Below are 15900 nucleotides of genomic sequence, written 5' to 3' on the forward strand. Positions count from 1 at the left end.
AGCCGCCAAGGGAATGAGGTCAAACACAGAACCTCATTCCAAAAGCTAAGCAACAGTTCTGCGGGCAATGGGGGACCGAGTGCACCTTCGGAACCCCGTGACAGATGTTCTCCATATGTTTCCATCTATTTCCACTATTACGGTAGATGCATTGGTTTTTAGTTAGGGACATTCAGATTTGGCCTTTGCTTTTCCACATTTATTTCCATCTTGACGGTTAACAACTGAAGGAAATCCTGTTTGAAAGCCCAGCTGGTGATCATGGTCCCAAGATATCTACTCTCCACAGGGTATTTGTTGACTGTGCTAGCACACGGAAACTATTTGTGTGTAATGAATGTAAAATGTTATCCCTGTGGGCAGCTCTGTATATAAAAAGAGCTAACACAACCCAACAAGCAACAGTGGGGGATCAAGAGTAATAGACACTGTGTTTCTAACCATTACACACCTTGAACTTCTCTTACTGTTTTCTCTTTGTTGTAGCTTTTAGGTTTTCCTAACATTTTCTTTGCCTTCACTCAAGGTATATCAATACATAGTATTCTCTTTCTTATTTCCACTCCTGGAAAGCTATGCTTGTACCCTGTCTCTTGAAATCATTGGTATTATTGAATGGTACCCTTTTCTACCAGAGGTTGACTCCAGGCTTGTTGCTCTTAGCTTGTCTCCTGATTTCAGGTGCTGGAGGGGAAGTGATAGATCAAGGGTGCAAGATTCAGGGAAACAGTATTTCTGGCTTATATCGAGATGGAGACATTATCATTGGTGGTATATTCCCCGTTCATGTATATAGGACCTACCATGAATTGACTTTCAAAAGCCCACCACCACCTGTGACCTGCAACACGTGAGTGAAACATATTTTGTATTTTATGCTTGTTTATATCATATATTTTATACATTTTATATATTTATTTAAATCCTTGTGATTTTTTGGGGGGAGGGGGGACATGTTGCACTTGTACCTAGTCTTCTTGCCTAAGAAGTCCCCAGTATTTTAAATATTATATGGTAGGTGAGGACTCTTTTATAGATTTTCCATTGGTGCCCAGAAGCATCTAGTTTAGTGGTCTCATTAGGTGAAACAAAATAAGAGTATTGAAGCAATGATGCTACATAGCAAGCTTTTGAGACATCACCAGTCCCTTGGTAGTAAGCTTGATGAAGGGACTGGTGATTTAACTTTTGACAGAAGCTTCTAGTTACACCTATCTTTGAGATACAGGAAGCAAATAAGAAACGGACTGTTTGGCTGGGTCCTCACAGTGGCAGGCTAGTTATTTTAACTTGTATGGTTGAGAGAGTTATTTTGCATACCTTTTTTTCCTGTGGAGCATTGTCTGGCCTATAAAACTCCCTATGCCACTTTAGCATTATCGCACCTCAAAGGCCTCTTAACCAACCTATACATTGTGCTGGTTGGCTGAGTGAGGGGGAAGGGGGAAGCTTGACCTATGGAGAAAATTCTGGTTTGGCTTTTATCCTTAGTTCCTCAGTAAAGCTACAAGGCATATTATAGGGTCAGACATTGACTTATAGGGTATCTAATATGCGCCATTCCTGCTGCTTGGAGGAGACCCACTTTGCAAACCTCTACAGGTGTACACCACAGGCAAGAAAAATATAGCAAATGCGCCTTCAGTGAAGCCTTGCCTCATCAGCCATAATTAGAAAAGTAGGACCTCTAAAGGAGCACACTCCAATGAGAAATGGTATTAAAATATAATCAATATATTAATAGTGATTATCATTATCATATGTTTCAAATAAATTGTTCAAAATGTAATTATACTAACCTTGCAGATATTATTGGCTTCTTTCCTTCAAGTCTCTCATGTCTGCATGTGATAAACATATACATATCATTCATGATTCAATGTAAGAGCTTATTCACACTACCATGTCCGATTGTCCGCCGCCAAAGCTTACAATGCATTTGAAAAATCTTCAGACCTTTTCACTTTTTTCCTGTTTTGTTATGTTGAGGCCTTGTGCTAAAATTAAAAAAATAAATTAAAAATATGTTTTCCTCCATCAATCTGCACTCATAATGAGAAATTCTGTTGTTGTTTTTTTTAGAAATGTTGGAAAATTTAGTAAAATATAAGTATTCAGACCCTTTGTTGTGACATTTGACATTTAGCTCTGTGGCCTCCCATTATCTCTGGCTCACTTTTGAGATGTTTCTACACCTTGATTGGAGTCACCTGTGGTAAATTCAGTTGATTGGACATGATTTAGAAAGACAGAGCTCTGTCTATATAAGGTCTCACAGCAGACAATGCAGATCAGAGCAAAAATCAAGCTATGAGAAGAAAAGAACTGTCTTTAGAGCTCAGAGACAGGATTGTTTGGAGGCACTGATCTATAGAAGGGGACAAAACATTTCTGCTGCACTGAAAGTTCCCAAGAGCACAGCAGCCTCTATAATGCCTACCTTGAATAAGTGTAGAACAACCTGGACTCTTCCTAGAGCTGGCCACCCAACCAAACTAATTAATCGAGAGACCAATGGTCACTCTGGCTGAGCCCCAGATCCTGTGTGCAGAGGGGAGAAGGTAACACAGTAACATAGTACATAAGGCCGAAAAAAAACATTTGTCCATCCAGTTCGGCCTGTTATCCTGCAAGTTGATCCAGAGGAAGGCAAAAAAAACCCTGTGAGGTAAAAGCCAATTTTCCCCACTTTATGGGAATAAAAAATTCCTTCCCGACTCCAATCAGACAATCAGAATTACTCCCTGGACCAACGACCCCTCTCTAGTAGCTATAGCCTGTAATATTATTACGCTCCAGAAATACATCCAGGCCCCTCTTGAATTCCTTTATTGTACTCACCATCACCACCTCCTCAGGCAGAGAGCTCCATAGTCTCACTGCTCTTACCGTAAAGAATCCTCTTCTATGTTTGTGTACAAACCTTCTTTCCTCCAGACGCAGAGGATGTCCCCTCGTCACAGTCACAGTCCTGGGGATAAATAGATGATGGGAGAGATCTCTGTACTGACCCCGGATATATTTATACATAGTAATTAGATCTCCCCTCAGTCGTCTTTTTTCTAACGTGAATAACCCTAATTTTGATAATCTTTCAGGGTACTGTAGTTGCCCCATTCCAGTTATTACTTTAGTTGCCCTCCTCTGAACCCTCTCCAGCTCTTTTATGTCTGCCTTGTTTACAGGAGCCCAGAACTGTACACAGTACTCTATGTGTGGTCTGACTAGCGATTTGTAAAGTAGTAGGACTATGTTCTTATCACGGGCATCTATGCCCCTTTTGATGCAACCCATTATCTTATTGGCCTTGGCAGCAGCTGCCTGACACTGGTTTTTGCAGCTTAGTTTGCTGTTTATTAAAATTCCTAGATCCTTTTCCATGTCAGTGTTACCGAGTGTTTTACCATTTAGTATGTACGGGTGACTTGCATTATTCCTTCCCATGTGCATAACTTTACATTTATCAGTGTTAAACCTCATCTGCCACTTATCTGCCCAAGCCTCCAATCTATCCAGATCCCTCTGTAGTAGTATACTGTCCTCTTCAGTGTTAATTACTTTACACAGTTTAGTGTCATCTGCAAAAATTGATACTTTACTATGCAAGCCTTCTACAAGATCATTAATAAATATATTGAAGAGAATAGGGCCCAATACTGACCCCTGACCACTAGTGACAGTGACCCAATCTGAGTGTGTACCGTTAATAACCACCCTCTGTTTTCTATCATTGAGCCAGTTACTTACCCACATACAGTCCGAGCTATCTCCTGTTTTCTCCCAGTCAACTATCACTGCAGAATTCCAGCAATGTGGCCTTTTTGACAAAGTGGCCAGAAAGAATCCTCTCCTCAGTAAAATACACATGAATTCCCGCCTGGAGTTTCCAAAAAAGCATCTAAAGAAATCTCAGACTCTGCAAAACAAGATTCTCTGGCCTGATGAAACCAAGATTGAACTTTTTGGTCTTTACTCTAAGTGTCATGTCTAGAAGAAACCAAGCACTGATCATCACCTTCCCAATACCTTCCATAAATTAAATCTTGGTGAGGGCAGCATCATGCTATGGGGGCGGGGAAACTGGTCAGAGTTGGGGAAAAGCAGAAGGGAGCAAAGTGCAGAGATATTCTTAATGAAATCTGATCCAGAGTGCTCTGGACCTCAGGCTGGGACGAAGGTTCACCTTCCAACAATACAAAGACCCTAAGCCAAGACAATACAGGAGTGGCTTAGGGACAACCCTGTGAATGTCCTTGAATGGTCCAGCCAGAGCCCTAACTTAAACCCAATGGAACATCTCTGGAGAGACCTAAAAATGGCTGTCCACCGACTGGAGGCTGTTATCACTGCCAAAGGGTATACAACCAAGTCCTTCCTGAGTAAATATTCTGAATAGTTGAGTAAAGGGTCTGAATACTTATGTCAATGCAAGATTTTGAACATTCTGTTTTCATTTTCTCATTATGGGGTATTGAGTGCAGAATGATGGGGAAACTTGATCTATTTTTTTGTTTTAGCACAAGGATGCAACATAAAATGTGAAAAAAGTGAAAAGGTCTGAAGACTTTCCAAATGCACTGTACATACATGTTACATTTTCTCACTCCCATCAATAAAAATGGCTAAGGACCAGAATAGGATATGTGGTGAGTTTTAAAAATGGTTGAGTGAATAGCCCCGTAGACTCGGAGAGGTACGTGTTTTTTCATTTATTATTTAAGTTTTTTTTTATGTCAGTTTTAAGTCTGCCTTTGCTTTGTCTGCCTGCAACAAATTTATGAAATGATGTACCATAGTCATGTGAATAAGATCTAAGTTTTACTTGCAATGCCATGTATGTTCACATGGAGTGCTGTGAAAAGAAAGATATGTCTGAGAGACAGTTCTTCTCCTTCAGGCACTTGTACAATCTTCTTAGGTGTAGTTAGGTGTAGACGCAGGCCTTTACATAAGTTTGGCGCTTCCTCCAGTAGGATGTACGACAGACTTAAATCTACACCAGCTCCCTGGCTGGCATAGATTTAAAATAAAAACTAAAGTATTTACCTCTCTTCTTTAAAATATAGCTTTCATTAAATACTAACTAAAATATATCATACGAAAACCCCTATAAATAATACAGTCAGGTCCATAAATATTGGGACATCGACACAATTCTAAAATATTTGGCTCTATACACCACCACAATAGATTTGAAATGAAACAAACAAGATGTGCTTTAACTGCAGACTGTCAGCTTTAATTTGAGGGTATTTACATCCAAACCAGGTGAAAGGTGTAGGAATTACAACAGTTTGCATATGTGCCTCCCACTTGTTAAGGGACCGAAAGTAATGGGACAATTGGCTTCTCGGCTGTTCCATGGCCATGTGTGTGTTATTCCCTCATTATCCCAATTACAATGAGCAGATAAAAGGTCCAGAGTTCATTTCCAGTCTGCTATTTGCATTTGGAATCTGTTGCTGTCAACTCTCAAGATGAGATCCAAAGAGCTGTCACTATCAGTGAAGCCAGCCATCATTAAGCTGAAAAACACAACAAATGCATCATAGAGATAGCAAAAACATTAGGCGTGGCCAAAACAACTGTTTGGAACATTCTTAAAAAGAAGGAACGCACCGGTGAGCTCAGCAACACCAAAAGACCCGGAAGACCACGGAAAACAACTGTGGGGGATGATCGAAGAATTCTTTCCCTGGTGAAGAAAACACCCTTCACAACAGTTGGCCAGATCAAGAACACTCTCCAGGAGGTAGGTGTATGTGTGTCAAAGTCAACAATCAAGAGAAGACTTCACCAGAGTGAATACAGAGGTTTCACCACAAGATGTAAACCATTGGTGAGCCTCAAAAACAGGAAGGCCAGATTAGAGTTTGCCAAACGACTTTCTAAAAAAGAATTCACAGTTCTGGAACAACATCCTATGAACAGATGAGACCAAGATCAACTTGTACCAGAGTGATGGGAAGAGAAGAGTATGGAGAAGGAAAGGAACTGCTCATGATCCTAAGCATACCACCTCATCAGTGAAGCATGGTGGTGGTAGTGTCAAGGCGTGGGCATGTATGGCTGCCAATGGAACTGGCTCTCTTGTATTTATTGATGATGTGACTGCTGACAAAAGCAGCAGGATGAATTCTGAAGTGTTTCGGGCAATATTATCTGCTCATATTCTGCCAAATGCTTCAGAACTCATTGAACGGTGCTTCATAGTGCAGATGGACAATGACCCAAAGCATACTGCAAAAGCAACCACAGAGTTTTTTAAGGGAAAGAAGTGGAATGTTATGCAATGGCCAAGTCAATCACCGGACCTGAATCCGATTGAGCATGCATTTCACTTGCTGAAGACAAAACTGAAGGGAAAATGCCCCAAGAACAAGCACGAACTGAAGACAGTTGCAGTAGAGGCCTGGCAAAGCATCACCAGGGATGAAACCCAGCGTCTGGTGATGTCTATGCGTTCCAGACCTCAGGCTGTAATTGACTGCAAAGGATTTGCAACCAAGTATTAAAAAGTGGAAGTTTGATTTATTATTATTATTCTGTCCCATTACTTTTGGGTCCTTACCAAGTGGGAGGCACATATGAAAACTGTTGACCTGATTTGGATGTAAATGCCCTCAAATTAATGCTGACAGTCTGCAGTTAAAGCACATCTTGTTTGTTTCATTTCAAATCCATTGTGGTGGTGAATAGAGCCAATAATGTTTGAATTGTGTTGATGTCCCAATATTTATGGACCTGACTGTATAGTCTTAAATCCCCATCATCACTCCAGATCCAGGTTTTCTGTTGAATAACATGTATATCCCTACTCTATCCCTGGGTCTCTCCCTGCCTACAGCCAGAGCACCTGCCCCGAAAAGCATATGCTACTGGCAGGATCAACCAGGCCTCTGCATAGATTTAAGCCATTTTCCATGCCAAAACCTGGTGTAAGAAAATGAAGAATGAGAGGGGCCAACCAGCCCACCGCCTTCCCCAACCACACCACGCCCCCTTTTCTTGCCACTTCAGAAAAGTGATGTGAGTGGCGTACATAAGTTAATAAATTAATGTCTAATTTGATAACATGGTGCTACATTTTCTATGCATTCTTGCAAGTAGGACTGAAGTTCCTGTCTCTGTCTTTATCAATACAGCTTGAATTATTTCCCTGCAGGTTTGTGCAACTCACATTCCAGTGGCTCCAGTCCCTGCTCCTGGCAGTTACAGAGATCAACACATCTGACTATCTTCTCCCCAACCTAACCTTAGGAGTCCACCTGTCTGACTCTTGTGCATCACCAGGGAGAACTCTGGAAGTTGCTAACTGGCTTCTTACTGGAAGTGGTCAGAGTTCTATACCTAACTTCCAATGTCACAGCAAATCTACACCAATAGGGGGAGTGATTGGGGACTCCAGCTCTTCCAGCTCACTACCACTGGCCAGACTTCTAGGACTGTATAGTTACCCACAGGTAAATATTGAACATTTTTGTTTTTAGTCATTTTGGAGAATCACTCAAGAATGTGCAATAAAGGCTAAGAGAGGGGTCCTCACCACCCTGCATCATGGCTCACCCTAGACTGATGATCTCTGTGCCTTCTTAGGTGACCTGATGTCTTCATGTTTGAGCTATTTTCGCCTTTATAGCAATAAAATCGGTAATTAGTCTTACCAGTAATTGTTTTTCCAGGAGTCCAACATGACAGCACATGGGAGGATGTCCTTATAGGCCTCTGTAGGGACAGAAAGCAAGAGAGTTTAAAAGGCCCCTCCCCACCCCCTATCCAGTTTCTTATAAATCACTAGAACAGAATTTTTTTATTTTTTTGGGGGGGGGGCGGGATATATTGGTGCTGTCCTGTTGGACTCCTAGAAAAAACAATTACTGGTAAGACTAATTACCGATTTCCAGGATGTCCCCCATGACAGCAGATGGGAGAAATACCCAATCACTAAAATCTTTTAGGGGGGGTAGGGGGGACCACTGCTTGAAGGACCTTTCGTCCAAACACTAAGTTCTGATTGGTGAAGAGGTCCAAACGGTAATGTTTGCAAAAGGTATTATAATTTGTCCATGAGCTGCTCTACAGATTTGATCTATCGTGGCATTAGCTTTCTCTGTCCACGATGTTGCCAAAGCCCTGGTCGAATGGGCTTTAATGGAGATCTGACAGTACTTTTTTTGTAAAGAGTATGTAAATTGTATCTTTAATCCATCTAGCCAAGTTTTGTTTAGTAACTTTCTTATCCTACAGGCAGAGGTAATGGCTACAATGGCTACAAGGAAGACAGCTTTTAAGGTCAAATATTTTTATGAGATATCGTCTAATGGTTCAAACGGAGGTTCACAAAGGGAGTTTAGGACTAATGTTAAGTCCCATGTTGGGACATTTTGTCTTACTGTGGGTCTTAATCTGGAAATGGCTTTACAGAATCTATTCACCCATCTATGTTCAGCTAATGGGATATCTAGGAACGCCGAAATAGCCGATACCTGGACTTTTAAGGTACTCGGTCTCAAACCTAAATCAAACCCTTTCTGCAGGAAGTCTAGGATGTGAGAAATGTTAAGTGAGGAACCATCTGGGTGCTCTAAAGGCAACCAGGAACCAATTTTTTTCAATTGCAATTTGCAAGGTTGCAATTACTTTTTCTGAAAGACCTTGCTTTTTTAGCATTTCCTTTTAGGATCCAGGCCGTCAAATTCAAGGTTTTCAGATCTGGATGTTTTAGAGGGCCCTGAACTAGGAAATCCTGTGTGCTTGGGAGGATCAATGGCTCTTCTATGCACATTGCTCTGAGGAGCGAGTACCAGCTCCTTTTGGACCATGCCATAGTAATCAATAGCACCTTTGTCATGCTCTCCCCAATCTTCCTCAATACTGCCGGAATAAGAGGAATTGGAGGCAAAGCCTATGCGAAATCCATGTTCCATGTTTATGACATTGCGTCCACCGCTAGAGGATTGTCTCTTGGATTTAGAGAGTAAAAACATCTTGTCTGTGTCTTTACTCTGGTCGAAAATAGGTCTATCTGAGGCTGACCCCATTTGTGACATAACTCCTGGAACACTTCTGTGTTTAACATCCACTCTCCAGGATCGACCTTCTTCCTGCTCAGGAAATCTGCCGTCGTGTTTTCTCTGCCCCTAAGATGTAAGGCTGAGATTGATAACACATTTGATTGGGCCCAGTGAAAAATTTGATTTGAAACCCTCTGCAGCAAGGGGTTCCTGGTTCCCCCCTGATGTTTGAGGTAACACACCATAGTGATGCTGTCCGAGTAGATATTTAGATGTTTCCCTTTTACGATATTTTCGGCCTGTTTCAGAATCTTCAGAACCGCTGTTAGTTCTTTTAAATTTGATGATCCCAGGCCCTCTTGAGGTGACCATTCTCCTTGAAAATATCGATCCTCCACCTGGGCTCCCCAGCCTAACTTGCTGGCATCCGTGGTTACCGTCACCATTGGATCCAGCTTCCAGGGAATTCCCTTCACTAGGTTGTCTGGCGTTAACCACCAGTTCAGGGAGTTCTTTACCTCTGTGGTAAGGAAAATCCTTTTGTCTAGAGATTTTTTACTCTTGTCCCACCGTGATGGTAATTTGTAATGGTTTTGAATGAAAATGGGCCCAGGGAATCATGGGTATGCAAGATGTCATGATGCCCAGAATCCTCACTGCCTCTCTGATCGTGCAACTTTTCTTCTTCTTGAATAGTTGGAATTTTATTATCATGGTATTTTGTTTGGTTATAGGTAGAAAGGATCTTCCTTTCACTGAATCTAGAAGTATACCTATAGGTAGAAAGGATCTTCCTTTCACTGAATCTAGAAGTATAACCAAGAAAATCTTTCTGGTTTCCAACCGCAGATCTGATTTGTTGAAGTTGATAATCCAACCCAATCTGGTCAGCACAACTAGTGTGAATTAAAGTTGATCTTTCAATATCTTTTGAGATTGGGCTGTTAATAAGAAATCGCTCAGGTATGGGATTATAATTATTTTGTACTGTCTTAGGTGAGCCATCACTTCTACCATCAGTTTTGTAAAAATGCTTGGAGCTGACGAGATTCCGAATGGCAGACCCTGAAATTAGAAATGATGTATGTGGCTGTTCATTTTTATTGCAAATCTCAGATATTTTTGATGATGAATAGGGATATGATAATATGCATCCTTTAAGTCTATTGTGCACATAAATGCTGTCGGGGTGATGAGTGGAATGTCTGACCGAATGGATTCCATCTTGAATTTTCGATAGGAGATCCACTTGTTCAGGAATTTGGGGTTTATAATTGTCCTGAACGATCCATTTGGTTATTTTACATAGAACAGTTTGGAATAATGACCCTTGAAATGTTGATGCGAGGGTACTGGGACAATGGCCTTCATCTTGCACAGAGACTGAATATCCAGAAGAAGTTGATTCCATAGTGTTTCTGAGTGAGGATTGGTTATCTGAAAACACTGTGGGGGAGGAGATTTGAATTCTAGTTTGCAACCCTCCTGAATGGTTCAGATTACCCAGGGATTTTTTGTAATGAAAGCCCATTCCTGGCTGAAAAAACGAAGTCTTCCTCCCACCGGGATGGCGTCATTGTTTACCAGGTTTATTTGTGTTGTTTGGGTTGAGAATGAACCCTCTTCCTCTGCCTCCTTTCGGGTAGCTTCATCTACCAGACTTTCCCTTCCCTCTGCTTGATGAGTACTGGGACTGTCTGTTTGTTCTCCAAAAGGGCTGACTTTTCTTAGGCTTCTCTTCTGGAAATCCTTTTTTCTTGTCAGACGCTCTTTCCAGAATGGTATCCAATACTGGTCCGAATACGTAAGAACCGGAGAATGGTATTACACATAACTTATTTTCAGAAGCTATGTCGTCTGTCCAGGTCTTCAGCCACAAGGCCCTTCTAGCGGTATTTGATAGTGTTCCACTTTGTGTGGCAAAACGGATAGATTCTGCAGATGCGTGTCCCATGAAAGCTGTGGCCATTTTTAGCAAAGGCAGAGAATCCAGAATTACTTCTCTAGGTGTCTTGAGCTTTACATGGTTTTCCAATTGATGATGTGGCGGCAATATTAGTATTAATTGTTGCCGCTAAACATTCCCAGACCATCAAAATTTTCGGTCCATGGGATCTTTCAATTGGGAAGAGTCTTCAAATGGGATGGTCGTCTTCTTTGCAACTTTTGCTACCTGGACATCTAGTTTTGGAACTTCTTCCCATAATTTAGTGTCCTCCGGATTAAATAGAAGGCGACTTCTTAATTCTCGAGAAATGGAAAGTTTCTTTTTTGCATCTTCTCCATTATCATCTCTCTCAGATTGGAATTGACCAGAAACAGCTTCCTTTTCTTTGCCCTTAATCCTCCAAACATCTCGTCTTGAGTTGTTCTGGGTTGCTGAACCTCCTCCACCTCTATAGTTTCTCTTACCGCCAATAGTAACTAATCCAAATCTTTCAAAGAAAAGAGGTATTTTTTTCTGGTCTTCGGAAGAACCTGAGGGACAGATTAACTCTTCTTCTTCTAACTCCCCGTCCAAATTATAAGTACTATCGCCCTGTTCATCTGAATCTGATTCCAGCTGGATTCTAGGTTTCTTTGAAACTGGCGGAGAAACTGGTGGAGGAGGAATCAAGCTGGAAACTGAAGCCTGTACTGTTCGTCTGAATCTGATTCCAGTTGGATTCTAGGTTTCTTTGAAACTGGCAGAGAAACTGGTGTAGGAGGAATCAAGCTGGAAACTGAAGTCTGTACTTCTTCTCTTATCATAGACCTCAATTCAGAAAGGAAGGACGGCTGATCCTCCTTCAGAAGTTTTGCAATACGATCAGGGCACAGCTGTTTTTTGTATGATTCCTATAACTTTCTAGCACAAGAAAATACACTTCTTTGTTTTCTTTTTAGGTTCTGTCTGGGAACTATGTCCCGGATCCTTTTCCCCCTAGAAAGAAACAAAGAAACTCCCCCTTAGCACTAGTGTACACCAATAAAAACAAAATAAAGCAGGGCTTGGTAAAAACTTACATAGCCCTGTGCAGGGGTATCACCAGCCAATTCAGGCTTGGTAGACATCTTGGACTCCATCTGGAACATCAGACAAGCCTGACTGCTTGCTGGTTCCTTTTATATGACCTTACCTAAGGGTCTGCCCCCTGCTGCCGCTGCGCTCCTCCTTCCTTCTCTGGGACTCTATCCCCTAGGGGAGAGTCGTCCCCTCATGCGAGGCCTGCGTTCAGGCCTCCAGCATGGAACGCTGGGCTCCGCCATCTTGGATCCTGGTGGAGCGGCGTAACCTTCTGTACCCGGAGCATTCTCCAGATGTGAAGTCCCCGCTATGCACCCGCACGAGGAGGATGTGCGCTGCCGAGCCCAGAGCCCCCGGAGGGAAAGTGGCTTCTGCTCCCAGCTACCGAAGCCATGTGGGAGAGAGGTAGGCTGAGAAGGCTAGGGAACCTCTCAAAGAGGTACTAGCAGGGCCATAAGGAAACTGGGAGGAATGGCCGGACACCACCCGACCCAGCTCCAGCCACAGTAGCTTGCGGCTACTTCCATCTTCTTTCTTCACCCTAAGGAGGGCCTCTCTTGCAACTCCCTGTATGTACAGGAAGAACACTGGATAGGGGGATGGGGATGGGCCTTTTAAACTCTCTTGCTTCCTGTCCCTACAGAGGCCTATAAGGATATCCTTCCATGTGCTGTCATGGGGGACGTCCTGGAAATTATAGAGTGCCATTACCTGTCCTAGAGCATGAAAGCCATCTACAGAATACACATCAGAACTCTAAAAAAAAATACTAGATCCATCAGGTTTCAAGATCTATGAAAGGCCGACCCAAGTCTTGGAGAAAGCAACCTGCATTGGACCTACTAGATTAGGCTACAGCAGGGTCACAAGTCCTGGAAAGAAATAGGTACAATTTGGAGTCTGTGTGGTCTTGTCTAATATCAATAATCTCTCCATTACCTTGCAGATAAGTTATTTTTCTACAAGCTCTGTCTTAAGTGATAAGACACAGTTCCCTTCCTTCTTCAGGACTGTTCCTAGTGATACCTTTCAGTCACATGGACTTGCAAAGCTTGTGGCCTATTTCGGCTGGACTTGGGTAGGACTGATGGCTGAGGACACTGACTATGGGCTGGAGGGTATTAGGGCCACAAAGAGAGAGATTCTCAGGTCTGGGGCTTGTGTTGCTTTCACAGAGTACATCCTCACTAGCAGATCTGATCGAAATGCTCCACACCTTTCGAAAGTTATTGCAGATTCGAATGCTGTCGCTATTGTTGTCTTCTCTAGTGGGTCCAATCTTCTCCCGGTAGTGGAGGAACTTCTAAGACGTAACATTACAGGAAAGATTTGGATAGCTAGTGAGTCATGGTCAACATCAGGACTGGTTTCAAAAGAAAAGTACTGGAGAATACTTCAGGGAACTATTGGATTTGCATTATGCAGTGGACAGATTCCTAGATTTGGACAGTTTCTTAAAGCTTCAAACCCCATAAAGACCCCAGATGATGTCTATCTAATGGAATTTTGGGAAGAAAGTTTTGGCTGTAAATGGGAATCACCAGGAACTGTTTTATCCAATAGCACCAGAAGATGCACAGGTCAGGAAATTCCTGCAAACACCTTCAACAGTGTCAGCGTCCTAAGGGTCACTTACAGTGTCTACATTGCAGTATATAGTTTGGCATGGGCATTGGATAATATCATCACTCGTAGACGAAAAGATTGTTTAGATACACTGGAAAACTGTATGGAGCCCTTGGCTTACCATCCTTGGGAGGTATCACCATATTTTAAATTATAATCATACTATGCTTGTGGTGGTTGTGAGAGTTTTCATTTCAGAATGAACTGTACATAGATTAGAAAGGGACTTACAGCAGAAATTCCAGTGGGGTCCCTCTCATAACACTGAATAACACCAACACAATGCACCAATGCCCCTGAAACCTGGAGTACTATGGGGCATCCATGACTCAAATTTTTCCCTCCTATTAGCTGATAAGAATTGTCTGTGATAAGCTATTAATAACAGATAGGTGGAGGCCTAGAAGGTCAACTTATAGCACTCCTATTGATCAACTGATTGAAGGAACCACTGTGCTCAGTGAGTACCTGAGATCCCTTCAATCAGCTAATTGGAAGGTGTGTAGAGAGGTGGACTTTCATTAATCTACTTTTAAAGGGGTTTTCCAGCCTGTAGGTATTGGATGACTAGTGATGGACGAACATCTGCTGGGACGGTTCGCGAACGCGATCAAATGTTCGCGAACCACAAGTTCGCGACGGGTCCCATTCATTTTAATGGCAGGCGAACCTGAAAAACCTTCAGCTCATATTTGCAGCCAAGAAATAATTACTAGAAGTGCACAAATAGTCCCACAACATGGACAGTGACATACCAGATGTATTATTCGAATTTGCGATCTCCCAATGCAAAATTATTTGTTCCAATAACGCTTGTCCCTCTATATACCTGCAGTATCGCAACAGAACTGCACACAACTGCCGCACAATACAAATGCACTATAATATACTGTCTAACATACAAAGTATATTATAACATTGTACAAGGAAGGCAATCCATTAGAATATACATAAAGATAAAACGTAACCTTTAATAATGTTACTATGAGGGTCCATTCACACGTCCGTAAGTGTATTGCGGATACGCAAAACACGGACACCGGCAATGTGCATTCTGCAATTCGTGGACCGCACATCGCCGGCACTATAATAGAAAATGCCTATTCTTGTCTGCAATTGCGGACAAAAATAGGACATGTTCAAATTTTTGGCGGACACGGAAGCACAGATGCGGAAGTGCGGATACGCAAATGCGGATGCAGACAGCACATTCCGGCCCCATTGAAAATGAATGGGTCTGCACCCGTTCCGCAAAATTGCGGAACGGATGCAGACCCATTTTGCGGATGTGTGAATGGAAAAGATATCCCTCAAAATGAAAATAAATTAAATTATTAAAGTTGAGCAAAAACATAGATGTGATAGGCAATAACAAGTGCTTGGCGGCACTAAATCAGGTGCTCGGTGGCACCAAATCAGAAACCATATGTCCTACCACAATCCGGGGGGGTTCCAGTGCACATCCATGAATCCCGGAGAGGAAGCAAAAAACATCCATCCCTGGGCTAGAATGATGATGTGGTATTGAAGGACAGGGTGGCAAAAGAACTGTCCCTGATATTGGCCTACAGGGGGTGCTATTCTGTCCCTGATAGCCTAACCACAGACCACCCGCCTGATAAGAGCGACCCGTCTGGAACCTTACCCTATATAAAAATGGCCCTAGTAAGCCCCTAGCCCCTAGGCCCCTGACTTCCAGGTGATCACTATATAGATCTATGTGTTTTTTGACTCATTATAAAAGTATATTATAAGTATATCGCACCCCTCTGTGTATCACACATATAGATAGCACCCTATACTAGTGCTTAAAATGACTTTTGTGGCCCTATTAGCTAGCGTTTGGTGTCCCTACAGCCTGTCCTGCCCCACACAGCAACCTCTCCCTACACTGGCAAAACACTGCATGTAAAGGGCAGCCAGATCGGGTTTATTTATAAGGTAGGAGGTATGTCCATGTGCTGAAACGTGTCAGTTGGCTGTCCTGTACCACCTGATGGATGTGCCATGGGTCAAAGTTCTTCACAATGTAAAAGAATATGGCGGGCAAGAATTTCTCCATATGTTCGCATGTTCGGCGAATCGCGAAGTTCGCCGCGAAACGACCGCCGGGCGAACCGCAAGGCCATCTCTATTGATGAGCTATCGCCAGTTCATCAAAATCAGATCGATGGGAATATGACACTTGAATGGGAGCCGAGTTGCAGAATGCCAATAAGGTCATTACACAGTGGACAGAGACTTCTGCTTCTG

General features: G+C 42.5%; 1 pseudogene; it reads left to right on the plus strand.

Annotated features, from left to right (window-relative positions):
* LOC120988921 overlaps positions 1–15900 on the plus strand; it is a 42310-nt pseudogene that overhangs the window by 14925 nt on the left and 11485 nt on the right.

Source organism: Bufo bufo, chromosome 1, assembly GCF_905171765.1.
Source record: "Bufo bufo chromosome 1, aBufBuf1.1, whole genome shotgun sequence".
NCBI classification, from domain to species: Eukaryota; Metazoa; Chordata; class Amphibia; order Anura; family Bufonidae; genus Bufo; species Bufo bufo.